General features: G+C 37.8%; 1 long non-coding RNA gene across 1 annotated transcript in view; it reads left to right on the top strand.

The window, feature by feature from the left end:
* The window catches only part of LOC110260011, a 33,640-nt gene extending 15,911 nt beyond the window's left edge, over positions 1-17,729 (top strand). The window contains exons 4-5 of the long non-coding RNA XR_002342711.1: positions 4,266-4,473; positions 14,819-17,729. This is a non-coding gene — a long non-coding RNA (uncharacterized LOC110260011). The remainder of the gene's footprint in view (positions 1-4,265; positions 4,474-14,818) is intronic.

The raw sequence follows: 18,019 nt of genomic DNA on the forward strand, positions 1-18,019 counted from the left end.
CTTCCTGCATTTCCCTTAATAACTAGGCCATTTGAATGTCTCTCTCTTTTGCTAACTCTGTTGCCTCTGCTTCATAGACTTGTCCTTTTCCCTCCTTCTCCTTCCCTACCCAATAAGAAAATACCATACCAGCCACAGAGTGACTCCTTCAAGTTTTTGTTAGTCTTTCTCTGGTCATTTAGCAGATCTACCTGGGCCCAGATCAGGATCCTTTTGAGTCCTGCCCTATTTCTCTCCTTTGTGGTGCTATGACATTCCTTGCAATCATGAGGTCAACTGGATGCACCAGCAGCTCTGGTGCTTGAATCATTCTGATCTGTCCTGGGACCACATGGCCAGCCAGTTCCAGGAGAGGGGACTGGTGAGTGGATTTCTCCTGCTGGTCAGTGCAGTATTTCTTTTAGAATGTCATGTCAGAATGATATGACTCTAAAGTCATACCAGGAGGAGTTTAGGACTATAGGTTACTAACAGTCCTCTGTCAGCCTTTGGCTTGAGCCATGTATGTGACCAGTGTGTTAATTCTTATCCATCTGTCTTCTCACTAGCCACAGTACCACCTTCAGTCTGCAGTAACTGAGGGTGATGAGGGTATAAATGTCATTTTCCCATGTGCCAGCATTGTTGGCATTCAGAGGAGATGTTCCATCCCTTCCACAGGGTCTATGCTCTGTGCCAGGTGGTCACAGTTATCTCCTCTGAAAACTTCCAAGATCATTGCTCTACAATGCCAATAGGTCTTTCCCAATAATATGCTGATTGATTAGTTGGTATGTTCACATCATCCTACCCCAGGTAGGTTTAAATCAGGCTGATTCAAGGATGAACTTTTCTTATGCAAATGCAACCATTCTTACTGAATCCTCTGTCCCTGGTTTACGCTCCCTGCTGGTGGAGGTAGGTGGAATGCAGACAACATTAAGAGATCACATTCAAGGAATCCAGTGTCTATAGCCTAATTAGTTCTAGAGAAAGCATGGTTGGAGGATGTGTTGTGGAATGGGTACACTATAGACTTTTGAACTGTAAACCTAACATAATCAGAAAACAAGTTATTCTTCACATTTCCGTGCATACTCTAGGCAAGACTTACATCTGTGGTTGTCATCAGTGAAGCACCAAAACAGCTTTTGAGATAATTGTTGGAAACTAGTATTTATGGGCAGCACAGTAGATAATGAGGTGATGTAAAGATTGTTATAATCAGCATTAAAAAAAATGGTACAAGGGAACTGCAGAAGCCAGATCAATATTGTTTCAATAGATATGGATTCCAAAGACACATGACATTATAAGTAATAACAGCATTGCTATATTTTTCTCATTGTGGGAGTTGCGATTTTAGTCAAAAACAGTAAACATTAAAATTAATAAAGAAAAGAAAGGAAAATGATAAGAAGTATCCTGTCCCTGAACAGGAAGAAATGGTGCTTGGACACTGAAAGATTTTCATGTACATCGATTAAACGAGAAAAAATGCCTAAGTTTTCCTCTCTACCTGTTTTTCTAAATCTTTAATAATTGGCTTTTGAATTTTGGAATACTAGTTAAACGATTAAATAGAAAGAGTTTTTTTTTTTTTGGCCTGGGGTCCCACATGCCTTAGGGACTGTTTGGTCATGTACTATGCTAAGCAATTTATGTACAGCATCTATTTTCACATTTAGAAAACTCTATATGAGTCAGTTGTTATCTTACTTCATAGAAAATAAAATCTAGAGAAGTAAAGTAATTTGCCCATTCACATGGTTAGTAAATGACTGAATGGAGGTTCTAATTCAGGAGAACCCAATTCTGATGTGTACATCAACCTTAGAAAAGTTAGAAAAGGGTGTTCCCATTGTGGCTCAGCAGATTACAAACCCAACTAGTATTCATGAGGATGTGGTTTCAATCCCTGGTCTCACTCAGTAGTTTATAGATTTGGCATTGCTGTGAGCTGTGGTATAGGCCAGCAGCTGCAGCTCCAATTCAACCCTGGCCTGGAAACGTCCATATGCCGTAGGTGTGACCCTAAAAAGAAAAAATATATATATATAAGAAAAAAGAAAGAAAAGCTAGGTCAAAGCTATCCAGCCCAAGTTGTGAGGATTATTATCATCATGATCATAATTGCTATCATTAATGAAATATTTGTGGAATATTAGCCATGTGCCAGACATTGTTCTAAGCATTGAATGTGTATTACTCATTAAATAATTTTAACAACCACATGAGGTACACATCAGTAATATTCCCGTTGTACAAATGGAGAAACTGAAGGCCCAGAGTGGTTAGGTAACATGCTCAAAGATACTCAGCTATGGTTGTTAAAGCAGAGCATCACATAAGGCTGACTCTGGAGCCCAAGCAGATCAGAACCAAAGATTCTAGTTGCATTCCTTCAACCTATATTTCTGAACTAAATTGGTGCTTAGCAGACACAAAACATTGCAAACCATAATATAGGACTGGAAATGATCTATGACTTTATTCTCTGGTCTGGTGATTCTTTCCACTTATTTTCACAGGCCTTGGTACAATATGAGGGCTTAGCACTGTCAGTGCAGTGACACCTCTGATTCTTGCAGATGCAACCTTACTGGAGAGATTTATATGAATCCAAAGGGTGGGCTTTACAGCTGGTTGTAGTGGAGTCACAGGGGCAGAGCTCCTGAGTGAGTGCCATTGAGTGAGAACACCCCAAAAAGCAATGTATTTTAATTCAAGAATATAAAAATCATTCATTCACAAGGAGGTCATATGTATGACTAAATATATGTGTATATTAATATATGTGCCTGTTCCATTTCTTTTATATTGATTTTTTTTGCTTATTTTAGTTTTTGTTTTCCATGTATGAACAGGGAATTTTATAATTGAGGGTATATATTTAGCCGTAACACAGACACAAGGAATATATCAAATGTGATAACATTTGCTGTAGATACCTTGGCTTAGATACAGATACAACACAATGCCAAATATCTGCCTCAAATCAATAACAATAGTCAATTAGCCAAGCATGTGGAGCTATTTGGAAAAATTCAGGGAACTGACTGAAAATTCCAATTTTCATTTAGATGCCTACCACCACACTCCCTATCATTTGATGTTTTTCTTTCACTATTTAAAGCAACAAATATTTTACTCTTTCAAATACTCCTAGCAATAAGATACCTACAAAAAAGCTGCAATAAAAATGGATAATAATAGCTTAGAGAGTTACAAAAGATAATTTTTATCTTTTTTGGAAAAAAACAAAAAACAAACTTATTCCAAGCAAAAATTCTGATTCATTTACCTCTATCAACTCTTTGTTTCAGATTCCACTGATCATTTACAAATAGTGGAAAACCTCTTTAGCCCTTTCTATATTTCATCCCAGGTGACTGAACTCTTCATTTCGATTTCTAAATGGGCAGATAGATGTACTGTATTGAGAACACAAAGAAACAGGTTTATAACTTGGTACGTGATGGCACCCAGGTTCAAAACAGTACTGTGAGCCTTTGTTTCTGACTCATGCAGATAAACTCCAGCATTTTCTAGTACTATAACAATGCAGAATCTGAAGAAGGGGAAAGGAAGAAAAAAAGAAAAAGATGCAAGAAAGAGAAAGAAAGAAAATGAGTTAAAACAAAGCAAAACTCTTGGGATGGTTTAGGCTGCAGGGTATTTTCCCAGAGTTCTGTCCAAGAATAATCTAGTAAAAATGTGGACAGAGAACCACCGACCCCTGCTTTCCCCCGAACATATGCAGCTCTGATCAGTCTGGTATTTCAAGAAAAACAAGGTCTTGAACCCGAGTCCTCAGACACATAACAAAGCGCACTTCACAGCTGTGATGCACAGCGACGATCGGCTCCGAGGCCTGAGTGGGTCCCAAGACAATGCCTCCTTTATCACCCAGAGGACAAATATCTAGACAGCAATATTTTCTGCTTGAATGCTTCAAGCAGCTCGCGCAACTCCTTACTGAAAGGGAAAACTGAGCTCAGAGTGTTTGCTGAGTGATTATTTTAATTTACTACTTGATGTAAATCTAAATGAACTGACACCCGGCTCAAGATGGACAGAAAACAATCATCGCAAAGGGTAGGGTGCTGCAGGAATCAAAGAGGGGTGCAGGAGAGGGGCCGATGTTACACTAGCATTTGAGGTTTAGAGCAGGTTGAGCCAACTTTCATAGCGGCAATGTAATAGATGGGGGGCAGGCTCAGCGTTCCTTTCCTTCTCTCGATTACCATAATAAATTCGGTAATTTTGTGCTGTTTATTTATCAGGCGAGGATAACAAAGGAAGCAGAGGAAGTCTGCTCTGGAGGCACCGTGACAAAGCACCAGACAGAAAGCAGTCACGTGTGGGGAGACGAACAGAGACACCACTTCTCAGGCACCTGATTATTCTTTCTCAGTATTTAGAAGCAAAAATTATCCTTAAGAAAAACAACTGCAAGCACAACACCACCAGCTACACAGATGAGAAAATGGGGTAAGATGGGGATTGAGGAAAATCAAAGGGCAACTTGACAACTAAGTTTTAATTCCTTATACAAAGCTGTCTTTCCTTCATGTCAATTACTTGTCCAAACTTAGTGGTGGGGATAAAAGATTTTTTAAAAAAGAGCTGGTTGACGCTCTCCTTCCCCCTGTCACATACGGTCCTGGTTCCTTAGCATGGAAAGTTCTTCAGATATGATGAATATTTCTGAGAAACTAGATGGCAAAATCATAGCTGTGTCTGGTTAAGATGAACATCAGGTTTCTTTGTAGTGCTTGTAAGATATTATACAAAGCATCATTTCCCTCTCTCTTTCTCTCTTTCTCTCTCTCTGTAGCTCATGAAATACTGCATTAAACATTCACAGGACCAACATATAAATTCCTATTTCCAGGTTTGTCTCTTCTGTCTGAAAAAGACTTTCCTTTTAGCCATGTCTTCCTGGCATCCCCTTCAGAAAAGTAGCAGTGTTTGCTAATGAGCATAATCCTAGTTATTTGTAGCACTGTTATAAATGGCACAGGGTATGCATATAAATCCCCATGCATGATTTTGAAAATATGTCCAATATAGGAAAAATATATCACCCCTTGTGTTCCGCAGTCACAATATGGAACCAAATTACGATTTCTGTCTTTTTTACTTTTCCTTACCAGCCAGTTTAAGAGTGATATCTTTGCATAGATCTGAACATGGGTATATTCATATTAAGCTTTAAAATATTAAACATATATTATAAACTATGTAAATATATAATATATAGTGTTTACGTCTTTATCTGTTTAGTGCATGCAACAGTGATACACGTGCATCTGGGTACAGTTGAAAATTACGTATCTGAGTTACTGCTTTTCTAACTAGGAGCCCTTGAGTTCTCTGTAATGGCCTTGAACACTACCATGGGGACTGCCATATGTGCTGAGTAAGGAGAAACCAGCGGAGTGGGTCTGCCACCTGAACTTTTATCATTTTTATATGTTGAAGTTGTTGAAGTTTTGAGTAAGATTTTATTTCAGGGGAGGTAATGCAGTATTTACTTTTAAAAAGATTGTTTTTAAAGGGAAGAGAGAGTTTTCTTGAAAACCATTGCTCTAGGTTGTCCTTAAAAGACTATGTGAAAAGTAATGGAAAAAACAGTTACCGGTACAGATGCTGTCACTACGGGATGCCTAATGCCTTGTGACTTAGACACATACAAATAGCGTTTATGTTATAAAGCTAAAACATTTTCAACGTTGCCTGTTCCTTCTTTGTCAGTGACCATCTCTGTCTGTAGATGTAGGTACATACATGTAGTGTGGTTTTTACAAAAAGGTAGAATTGCTTTGAGTCCTCCATCATGTTTGTTTTAGTGCCTGTCTGATAAGTCACTTGTATATCACTTTATATACAGTATTAGCAGCTGGTAGATGAAGGGTGCACTTAGATGCTAAGCATACAGAGATGATTAGGATAAGATCCCAGAACTCAAGTCATGGGGTTAGTTTGATTGATGTTTGCTTTATTTGGAAAGCATAGTAGGGTAGGTAGCTTATGTCAGATAGATTGGGATTGGGCATGTAAGCCTTTTGTGTGTTCCAAAAATGTCACAAATGGTCCTCTGCCTCATTTATTGGGGGAATTCCATTTTAGGAATGAAATCTGAAGCACCTTGTTGTCAGTAAGTTTAAAGCCTACCTCTGTGACTGCAATACCATAACAAATTTGCCTGTGACATACATAATTACAAAATCTACCTACAAATTCTAACACACATATTAAAAAAAAGAGAGAGAGAGAGAGAGAAAGAGAGCTTAAACCTGAAAGCAGTCTTTTGCAGAAGAAATAGGGATTTTTTTTCCTGCCTTTTCAGTGCATGAGAAAGTTGACTCACAACCTGGTCTTTTAAAATACCTCTGACAGTGTCATGAAGAAGAATTATTCTCTTGACTTATAGTTTTATCTGACTGTGACTAATGGACAAGGAGTAGCAGAAAGAGAAAAGAACTGAGTTGATTGAATAATAGAGGAGAATGTATTTGACTGAATAATCAAAATAGGAATTTTCTTCTAGGTTATCATTCCTCACTCACATGAACTTGGACAAGCCCAAGCAGGGACTTTAATAGGCTTTTAAAATAACTCTTTCATAATATAGTAGACCATACAATACTGTTTAGATTATTTTATTTCCATAATAAACCCTCATTAAGTATATTTATCTAATGATATGACAGAACTGAAGGGAAAAGGAATATTAAAAAAATGTGCATGTGTTAAACATTAGCCCTTGCAGAAGATTTATAAATAAATTACAGATAATTTATAGAATCATGCCATATTTATAATTGCATGTTTAAAGCAATCTTCTTATGGTAATTGTATTGTATGGCCGACTCTAAGAAGGGGGAAATTATAAATTTATATTTCCTGAGTTTGCTGAGATGTGCTGTCTTTTATAGGTAAAATTGTATTGTGTAAAATTCAGAGTGGAAAATGAAGCTTCTATTTCAGTGTGACTCATACCCCATTACTAAATGTTCGGAAAGCTCAGCATAAAAAATTAAATGTTCACTATTTCTCAAAGAGGTCATTGCTTAAATTCCAAATTAATTTTCAAACAAGGTTGCTACAGAAGAATCAATAAACTTTGTATGACAAAGCAAAACTCTGCCCATGCCTTCAAGATAAGTGATAAACAGGTTCTCCTTTGAGAAGAATGAAGGACTTCAACTTCCCATGCAGCCTTCCAATGAGTGCTAGTTCCTTCTGAAATTATTTCAACACAAAAAATAAGATCAAGGCTGTAAAATACCCAAGGAACCAAGAAAGTCAAACCCACAGGTCCAAAATGCATCATTTGTTAAGATGTTTCTTCTTAACACTTTGATGTTAAGTGAATTAACCTGTCATTGTGGTGAGAGACTAAAACACATTCTGCTGTATACTTTAAAAAGTATAGTGTAACCTTATGGAGTAGGTGGAAGGACCTGTTAATTCGTACTTTTAGAGGAGAAAACTGATGGTTTGGAGATACTCCCAGATAAATCCATTTATTCAACAAATATTAGATTTAGTAATCATATACTCTAATCCAGGCGTGGTTCAAGGTGCTAGGAAAACATCTGTGAACAAAATAATGTCTCTGCCTTCAAGTTTACATTTTATCTTTAAAGACAGAATGGAGAATGGAAAAGGAAACCGTTTAAGGTACAGAGAAAAATAAAAAAAGTGTAGTAATGGAGAAAATAACAAGGGGCACCCTTTCAGCATATAGTCAGGGACATCCTCCCTAAGAAGAAGACATTTAACCAAGGATCTGGATGGAGTAACGAGCATGCAGAGATGTAGCCACAGAGCATTTTACACAGTGCAAGGCTCCTGAGTTGGGAAGAAAGCTGGTATGCCCTAGGATAGCAAGTTTAGCAAAAGAGAGTAAGAAAGGGAAAAAGAGATAGGGAAAGGGGTAGGAGAGGTAGGTTGCAGTTAGATCATATTGGCCTTCTAGATAAAAGTCAGAATAACAGACAGGTTATAAAAGATCATGCTATGGTAACAAAGAATCCCAAAATCTCAGAGGTTGAAGACAGCTGAGATTTCTTTCTTGCTCACACCATGTCTACCACAGTTAGATTGGAGGCTCTGCAGCATGTCAGTCTTGTCCTGACACCCAGGGGGATGCAAGGGCCACTGTCAGGAATATTGCTGGTCATAGTGGCAAGGGAAAACTCTCTGAAGGGTTTCCTATTAGCAGTTAATGTCCCAGAGTGGAAGGGACACATTGCTTCCTCAAACAACTCATTGGCCAGATCTAGTCAACATTCAGTGATGATGGAAGTAGGAAGGAGAAACATCAGTGGGCAGGAGCATAATTATTGTGCTACCAGGTGTCCAGTAAGCAGAAACCTGTACATATTTCACAAACACCATAGTAATGAATACTATGGTAAGAATGTTGGTTTTACTCTGGTGAGATGGGAAGCTATGAGAGGCTGATGAACTGTTTTTATAGGATTGCTTAGCCTTTGCATGAAGAATATAGAGTTAAGGTGGCAAGAGGAAAACAGAAAGACAATATTTAGGTTATAGCACTAATTTAGGTGAGATGTAATAATGGTCTAGGCTAGGGTGGTAGTGGTAGAAGTTGGATTGGGATGCCATATGGAGTAGAGTTATGTCTAAGTGAGTGAAAGAAGAACCTAGTGAAATATAATGGGAAGTGATAGAGTCTATGGCCAAACTGGGCAGAGTGTGTCCATAATGGCATTCAAATTTATTTCTAAGCCATTAGCATCAGCCAAATAAAACAATATTTTGCAGTTTCTTTAGCAAAATGTGCTTCCTAGTTAAATAAAACTAGTTTAAATAACAAATGAGTAAATAAAGCAAACAATTCAGTAGTCCAGGTCTGGAAGAATGTTGACACCTTGCAGGACATATAAACTTGTACTAACAAAGCACTCACTAGCTAGGTAAAAACTCAGCTTAATAAGGAAGTATCAGGATAATTTAACATTTATTCAAAACCCATTGTATAGTTTCCACCTTAAATACATTGAATCCAACTATATGAATCTTGTGATTTTAGGATCAAAACATAGAATGCTAGGCCTTTCCACCACTGAATAGAGGTTCTTTGATCATTTGATGCACAAAATTTGGCATGTAAAGAACTTACCTGGCATGCATAAATGGTGGTTCTTGTGTGCCCTTAGATCTGGGGTGGGCCTTTCGGAGTCTACAGGTCCAGCAGGGACTCCATTTAGATGTAAGCAGCCTAGGGACCACAACCTAGGCTGAGACATCATGGCTCTGCCTGATTCTTAAAGCAAGTTACAAATTTGACCTTTACTAATCATGGAAGGAGTTCAATATAGTCTTATGATTCCTGCTACTATTCTTGGATTCTTTTACTATTTTTACTATTATTACTCAAGCTCATCAGTGAGAGAGAATGCTCTCAGGAAAGTGATCCATCAGATGACATGGTTGGTTTCGTGTTTTTTCGCCCTCTCTCTCGTTACCAAGTTCTTACAATATTTCAGACATTGTGTTAGGTTCTAGAAACATAGCATTGATCAGAAAAACAGACCCCTGTCTTCCTGTGGAACTTTCTTTCTAGTTCAGAGAAGTGGGGTTAGCAATACTTTAGTGAATAAACAATATTCACTACCCTGGCAAGAACACTTTGACTGTCATCAAACTATTCACCACAAAAAATGAGTGTCAGAAACGGTAACATTGACTATATTTGACTGAAGTTAGAAGAGATCTTTTGTTTGGATACACTCTAGGTTATCAGAAGATATCAGGTGACTCACCACAGTCTTGTTACAACACCAGTCCTCCTCTTTTGAAATTCAAGGCAAATAACATTTTGTTTCCTGGGGCTTCTGTAGATACCCCAGGGCTCTCCACACCTCTTCCCTAGGACATATACTCTCTTCACATATATGGGAGTCAACTCAGGGGCTAACTAAGCAAGTAACATAAGTGAGTGATGTGCATTTGATAAAAGTGCATATGTGTGAATGTCTTGTGTTGAACATCTGCTAGGTGCCAGAGCAGACAGAAGAGGATTTGGTATCATCTGATTGTTTCATGAAGGATTTTGGGCACGATGTTTCTCAAACTGTTTTTTTTTTTTTTTAAGAACTGAAAATCTGGAATATTAATATAAATTTTACCACTTTAAGCCATTAGCTCATATGGGCCAAATTAAACATATCCATGAACCATATTTGAACTGTGGTTCCCCAATTTGTGGCGTCTGTCCATACCCCATAAATATTGGCACTTGTCAAATGATGAATTCCTATAGCATTCTTAATCCCAGTGAGGTTGTAAATTCCATGAAGGCAGGGTCACTTACCCTCAGCATCATCCAGCACAGTGCATCATATGGTGGGTGACTGGAAGGGGGTGTACAGTGAGCAGGGACTCAGAAACAGATAGCCTCATTTGAATCCTTGCTACCCCATTTACTAGCTGTGTGACTTTGGGCCATCTTCACAATTTATTTGTTCTGTACTTTCCTCAACTGTTCAATGGAGATGATATTAATTATATCTATCTCACAAGGTTATTTTGACAGTTAAATGAGTTCTTATTTATAAAGCACTTAAAATAATGCCTGGAACAAAGTAAGACCCATAAATATATGTCTTTTAAATGTAAGTTAAATTAACATATGTAATTAATATCTTTTTATATAGAATTGAAGGATCTACTTATATTCCATTTTCATTCAATGATAGAAACTCAATTAGAAAATGAATCATTTTTCCTTATTTAGATAAAGAGTCAAAGGTATAAATATGTGACCCAAAGTATTTCGGAAAGTATAAAACCTGACCATAAACTCCTAGGAGTTCCCATTGTGGCTCAGTGGAAACAAACCTGACTAGTATCCTTGAGGATGTGGATTCGATCCCTGGCCCCACTCAGTGGGTTAAGGATCTGGCATTGCTGTGAACTGCAGGGTAGGTTGCATATGTGGATCGGATCTGGCTGGCATTGCTGGGGCTGTGGCATAGTCCGGGAGCTGCAGCTCCAGTTCAACCCCTAGCCTGGGAACTTCCATATGCTGCAGGTATGACCATAAAAAGAAAAAAAAATTCTGAAAGAAAACTAACAAAGTTACATGAAATATATTTTGCTTTTTAATATGAAGCCACAGGTGTGAATGCTTCTAAACAGCTGATGAACATCTGGGCCACTTAGTTCAGTGGTTTTTAAGGTTTTCCATTATTTATTCGTTATGTGCTAACCCATTAAACCATTTAGTGATTCCTCATAAATTAAAACAAACTGATTAATTGCCTCGTGTTCTAATAAAATATATATTTTATTACAGAGGATTTTTATGCTCTTTTCCACATTTGAGTCAGCCTAGTATACAGGCTAGATGTAGATTTTCTGCATTTAGATAACTGGATACTGAGGTATAATTTAAGATGTGCTTCATATTATAAACAATGCTTTCTATTTGTTTCTATTACTTACAGAAGATTTATTTTCACCAATAGCGAAATAAGAAAAATGAATGCTTTTGCACTCTGGCACAGTGCTCAAGAAGAACTATAGTAGTAGATATTTAACTCTCACAATATTCCCATTTTTTTTCAATTTTACCACTGAGGAAACTAAGATTTAGAAATGTTAGATAATGGAAAAGCTGACCAATTTCACAAAACTAAGAAATCCCACAAATGGGATTTGAATCCTCCTGGGTATGGCCAAAAGGGAAATGTTTGGGAACCTGTTTAACTCCATAAATTGTAGTTTTGGATTAATATAGGTAAATAGAGGGCAACATCAAGCCTCAGTGCAATCAATCAGAAATATTTACATTGAGTATATAGTATATGCCAGGTGCTATTTCATTCTCTGACTCTTTTGTTATCTGTTTCTATGCGGTTGAAGTTAAGAGTGTTTTTTATCTGTAACACACATGGAGCATTACTTCTACATAGAAGGCAGTGGTTCTCAAAGTGTGGTCCCTGAACTAGCAGCATCAGCAGTGTCTGTGAAATTGGTGGGAATGCAGATTCTGGGCTCTATTCCAAACCTGCCGAATTGGAACCTCTGGGGTTGGGGCCCAGGAATCTGCATTTTAACAGGCCCCGAGGAGGATTCTGATGCAGGCTTAAGTTTGAGAACTTCCGATAGAGTGCCAGAGAGCCCCAGCTAAGAATGATAGAGGTTTGCAAAGAAATAGAAGGATCCCCCCACATAAGGCCTTTAAAGTATTAGGTGTAACTTCCATAGAGACCTGGACATCAGCAAACAACCTGCAAACTTAGAGAAATGAGAAAATTATGAAAAGAGACCTGATTATCTGAGAGTGAGTGGTTTTCCCTGGTGATATCACAGAGGTAAATAGTGTCTTACCAAAGTGGCAACCCTACCAGGGGCATTATTTGATTTTTCTTCAGAAAGCTTCTGGTTATGGGCATGCCACCTAAAGTGCAATCCCATCCTAATCTGAAAAGCATATATCCCCTGTCCCTTACCAGCCACCCTTCCCCAACTCACAAAGTAGTCATCTCTGAAAGCTATCACCCAGTCAGCCAAGTCTACCTGTGTAGTAGCTGCTTCAATGTATTCTTCTCTGCCTTGACTTCTCCTTTCCCTCCTGCCCTTCCTGAACCGTGGGGCTGAAACTATCAGAAACCATTCAGAATTATACTTTAGCAATCACTTCTAGTTTTTCAAAGCAGTCACCAGGTCTCTGAGCCTCTGATGTCTTGTCTGCTGAATGGATGGGTTTCCTCCCTGATCTCTTCCACATCTAAATTTGTCTGTTACCAAGGATCTGTGACAGCAGACAAACAGTGAGCTTCTGTGAACTGGGGGACTCTGGCTGATGTGATCAGTTTAGCCACTGACTTGACTAATGGCAAAAACCAAGGGTAGATAGGCCTCCAGTGAGCCTGCTATGTCCATGATCTAAGCTATAAACCAGATTCATTCCAAATATTTTCATGGTCACTGGGCTTCGGACAATCATTCCAAGAAGGGACAAAAGGGAAGAGCAAGAGAACATGAGATTGCTTTTTATTTGTCCATATTCTTACTTTGTACTTCCATGGTTTTATTTATATTCCAAACACAAAGAACGTCGTTTATTTGTATGTTTGGGGCAGACAGCTAGTTTTAAAAAATTAATCGCATCTTTTCTAGAGGAAGCAAGATGGTCAAGATGAACCACAGTGGCGCCTTGCAGCCTTAAGATGCCCGTTTTTAAAGCTTTATTTGGAATGTGGTGCATGATAATTGACAGACTTGACAAGCATTCTGGTTTCATGGGCTGCATGTCAGGATTCCTGCCCTATATTTCCATATCACCGAGCACTGCCAGTGTGTCCTTGAACTAATTTAAAATCTCCCTGGGTTTCAGGTTCCCCATCTTCATTGAAGGCCCCACATCATTTGCCTTGCACTTGAGAGATGTTCCTAAGAATGCGGTACACTGTCCTACTGCCTTGAGAGATTTCTTATCTCTTTATCCACAGTGTTGATACCTATTTGCTTATCGTTTAAGAGAGAGCAGCTCACATTGTATATCTCATCCCCCAAAATAACATGTGAATTGCATCAATCGGTGAAAAAAATTGACAACTAGTTGTTTTAGTGCCTGAAAGCCAGTTCCAGTTGATTCTTTTTTCAGTTTTTCCAACTTTCTTCTTTTCATACACTATAGGTAAGAAAACAGATTAAATTTGCTTAGGACTTTTTAAGGCCAGTATTTAAGGCTTTGAGGTTCTCTCTTGCCTCCCAAATTCTGTGAGTTTTAATTAATTCCCTGAAGGGGAGGAATGTACAGAATATCTGATAGTATTAGAGTCCAGTACCTCCAACAGATTTGTTGGATAAAGAATACCTTTAAAAATGACGTGTATTTTTAAAACAGAAATCCATTTAAAGTACTGCAGTAAGACAGAACAAAAGGCTCATCTTGCTATAAGTATAAAGAAGCAAAATGTAATTGATAAAGATAATCTGATGGTTCCAGGTTATTTTAAATAGTTATTAAAAAGAAAATGTCTGAATTCAAAAGAGGTTCATTTTTTTTTTTTTTTCCCGCTCAGAGATTTGGAAAGAAACATCCCCTATTTGTAATCTTGTCCATATTAATTTTTACCACCGTGGTCAAAGAGCCCCACCAGGCTGAAAGTTGTGAAGAATTTTCTTTCTTTATTTGGATTGATCATAGAGGAATTAGCTCCCTCGGTGAGGCAATGTGAAAAGAAGCTAGTTTGGGGAAATAAGCAACATTCACAGGAAAGAGGAAGTTTGAAGCAAACATATGGCTGAAATGCTCTAGTCGATTTCAGATCAAGCTGAGAGACTTGAGATCCTTTGGTTCAGGGATCCAGTTCACTGCACATTCCTACTGTGCCTGACTACTAATTGCATCCTATGTTTGTCAATCAAATATTTGCAATTAACAAAAATATTCCCTTAAGAGACATATAACACTGCTGGCAAAGGATCTGGTGCTTTGCTAAGTAGAACTAGCTGCACACAGAAAATTAAAAAAAAATATATATATATATGGTATTAAAAATATTCTGTTGCTGATGACACCACTAGACACTCCCAGTCAAAACATTAACAAGCAGAATAGGTGGCATGGGGGCTTTTCAAAGGGATTTTGTTCAAAGAACAGAAACTTTGATCTCTGTGTCTCTGACCCCTCCTCCACCTCTGATTCTTCCATCTACAAGTGCGTATAGTGGTTTAATTTAACTCTGTGCATAATTTGCCTAAGGATAAAAGTTGATCCAGATTTTTTTAACTCCAGTTTTACAAATGCTCTACTTTCTCGCTCCCCCCTCCTCCCCACACACAGATTTCAAGAGGGAAGGCTGGAGAGGAAGGTGACTGGAATATTAAGAACTGTGTGATATTCGAGGAAACACTAATTTGTAAATTGGTAGAAATGCCAGTAATTTGTTGGGAATTGAAGACCTTCTGTATTCAAGAGTGAAGCTTGGCAGCTGTGCACTGTTGTTTTATAAATCAATATTACATCTGAAGGTGCTGTTTGAATGTTTGTGTCATTGGGGCTTGTCTCCAGCATAGTTCTGTGATAAGAAATGTTCAAACAAAACAAACACAGTCCCTTCCCGGTCCTTTAGGATAAAGTCCAAACATAATTCCACAACAGGGATATAACATTCAAATCAACTAAAGAACTTCTGTAATTATATAAAACCCCTCAACCACAGAAATGCGATTGAATTGGAGATGCTTTGCAGAATTCCCCAATACAAGACCATGTGGCTGTCAGATTAACAAAAGTCAAGAGGAGGTGAGACAATGCTCACCACTGCAAAAGGAGCTTCATGCATAATGAACGGAATATGCATGCCTGTTTAGGAAATTAAGGTGAATCCAAGGTGACTTAAGGTCACATGAGGAGTCACAACGGTCACTAACTGGAAAAGTGAGCATTAAAAATTAGTCATTTGGTTTAAATAAATTCATCTCAATCTTTATTAGGTACCATATAGGCTTAATCAAAAATAATTGCTTGAGTGAATTTTTCGGTGTCATCTGGTTATTATCGGGCTCTGAGCTTCTGTGATTCTGTGGTGTGATTCTGGTTGCTGCCGGAGAGTTCAAGCTGAGCTGCTTTTTGATTGTTGTCAATTCTCCCTACCGTTTAAATACAGCCCACTTGCACAGTTAACGACTGGGGTGAGCCATGGAGAGGGGGGGTGTTTAGAACAAATAGATTAATTCATTTTTATAGATAAAACCTGATACATGATCAGCAGGGGGAAAATGACATGTTATTGTCATCTTACTTACCCAAGAACTATCAGTCTCATTCAGACTATGGAGAAAACAGGCCATACCAGGGATTCTAAAAGACCAGAACCAAATAAATAAATAAATAAGACCAGAAGCAAACCACGGATGGAGCTGAATGCCTCAACTGTTCTGGTCCAGTGGTTTCCAAACTTTTCTTTTTATCACATCTGCCATCAGTAAAATATTTTTGAGTATACGCTTCCAATATGTCTACAACCAAATGACTAATTTGCGAAACACCCTTGGTTTGAGAGAGAGATGGAAGGTGATGCAGATGAGTGTGTGTGAAAAATCCTAGGGGAATCTTAGTGGTGGGGAAAGAAAGGAAAAATAACTTGACTTGGGCAGAGAACCCTGGCTCTGCCATTTGCGAATTGTGCAACTTTGAAGCTCAAGTTTGAGGGACTAGGTAGAATTCACTGTGTCCTTTAACTCAACAACTTTTCTGTAAAATAGGGATAATAAAGCCTAGTTTTCAGTCATTTGAGCATCAAGAATAATTTATATAAAGCAGTGCACGAGTGTTTTGTAGCAGTTGCTCAATAAACAGTGGTCACTACTACTATAATAGAGCTGGAGGAGATGACAAATTTTAGGCTTTGCCAAGAATATCCATTCTGTCTTCAAGTGAAAAGAATAATAATTTTGGTAATCAGGAGAACATTTTTCTTTTAGAATTTAAAGTCTTCTCATTGCAATTGTCATATTTAATCCTCACAATGAATTTGAAAGATAGCCAGGACAACTGTAAGCGCCCCCATTTTAAAGGTCTAGAATGCTTGATGAATCATGGTCCTATAGCAGTGAATCTGGGAATTGAACTCAGGACTCCTGATTTCTGGACCAGAGGTGGGGAGGAAGCAGACATATTTGGTACATACTACTTTTTATCAAATAATACAACCAAATAGCTGTGTGTTTATATATACACATATATATGTATATACACAGACACACATATATTGATTTAAAGAATTTTTTTCATCTTTGCAATTGGCTCTGTTTAGTCCAGCCTTTCCTCTATCTCTCTTCTCTCCATCATCTGGCAAATTCTTTGATAAAATAATTACTAGCACAACATGATGAATTGAAGAAATGGATAAAGCATCTGTTACATGTGTTCTCACTAAAACTTTGCTTTGGCTGTTATTTTGAGACATAATAAGCAGTAAATATCTCTATCTTTCATTAAACATGTTTTTGTTTCCTTTCCATCAACTTAAAAGTTGAATGATGGTTACCAAAAAAAATAAAAAAGAATTAAATTTTAAAAGGGGAAGGGGAAAAAAACCCAAAGACATAAAATCAAACTAAAAGCAAGTTTCACATCTACCAAACGCCACCTTTAGCTCTCCTATCTAACAAATTATGCTGCAAAAAATGCAGGGCATTTAAGAAATATTGACTGATATCCTTGCTGTTTCCAGACAGGACAGAAAGACTGCTGTATGTTGTCTTGATTCTGGTGTCTGCACTGGGTTGAATAGTGTTCCCCAAAACTCATGTCCACTAGAACCTCAGAATATGACCTTGTTTGGAAATAGGGTCTTTGTAGGTATAATTAGTTAACGTGAGATATTCTGGATCAGAGTGTGCCCTAAGTGCAATATGACTGGTGTCCTTATAAGAAGAGGAGAGAACACCCAGATCCAGAGACACACACAGAGAATACAACCATGTGAAGATGGAGGTGGGAATGATGTAGATACAAGACAAGGAATGCTAAGGGTTTCCAGCAACTATGAGAAGCTAGAAAATGCAAAAAAGCGTTCTTCCCTAGAGACTTTGGAGGAAGCTATTCCTGCTTACCCCTTGATTTAGGACTTCTGGCCCCTAGAACTCTGAGATAATAAACTTTTGTTGTTTTAGCCATTTAGTTTGTCATAATCTGTTACTACAGACCCAAGTAACTTATGTGCTTAACTGTACTATATTAAAGTTGTTGAAATAAATCATGAGTACTAGCTTTGTGTCTCTTCTTAGTGGTTATATTCATTCCTTAAGAAAACTGTCCCCATGCAGTTTGATAAGAACCATATTAGCATGCAACCAAGAGCTGGGGTCATTTCTATTTTTGCTTTCATATAGAAAATATGAACTAACCTCAAATAACTTGAATTGATTGACACCCCCCACAATTAAAAAAAATTAATTAATTAACAGTTTTGTTTCAAAATGAGAAATTATGAAATACCAGTTTTCAACAGTAACTACAACTTTTGGATTTTAGATT

This window comes from Sus scrofa, chromosome 3, assembly GCF_000003025.6.
Source record: "Sus scrofa isolate TJ Tabasco breed Duroc chromosome 3, Sscrofa11.1, whole genome shotgun sequence".
In the NCBI taxonomy this organism is placed as follows: domain Eukaryota; kingdom Metazoa; phylum Chordata; class Mammalia; order Artiodactyla; family Suidae; genus Sus; species Sus scrofa.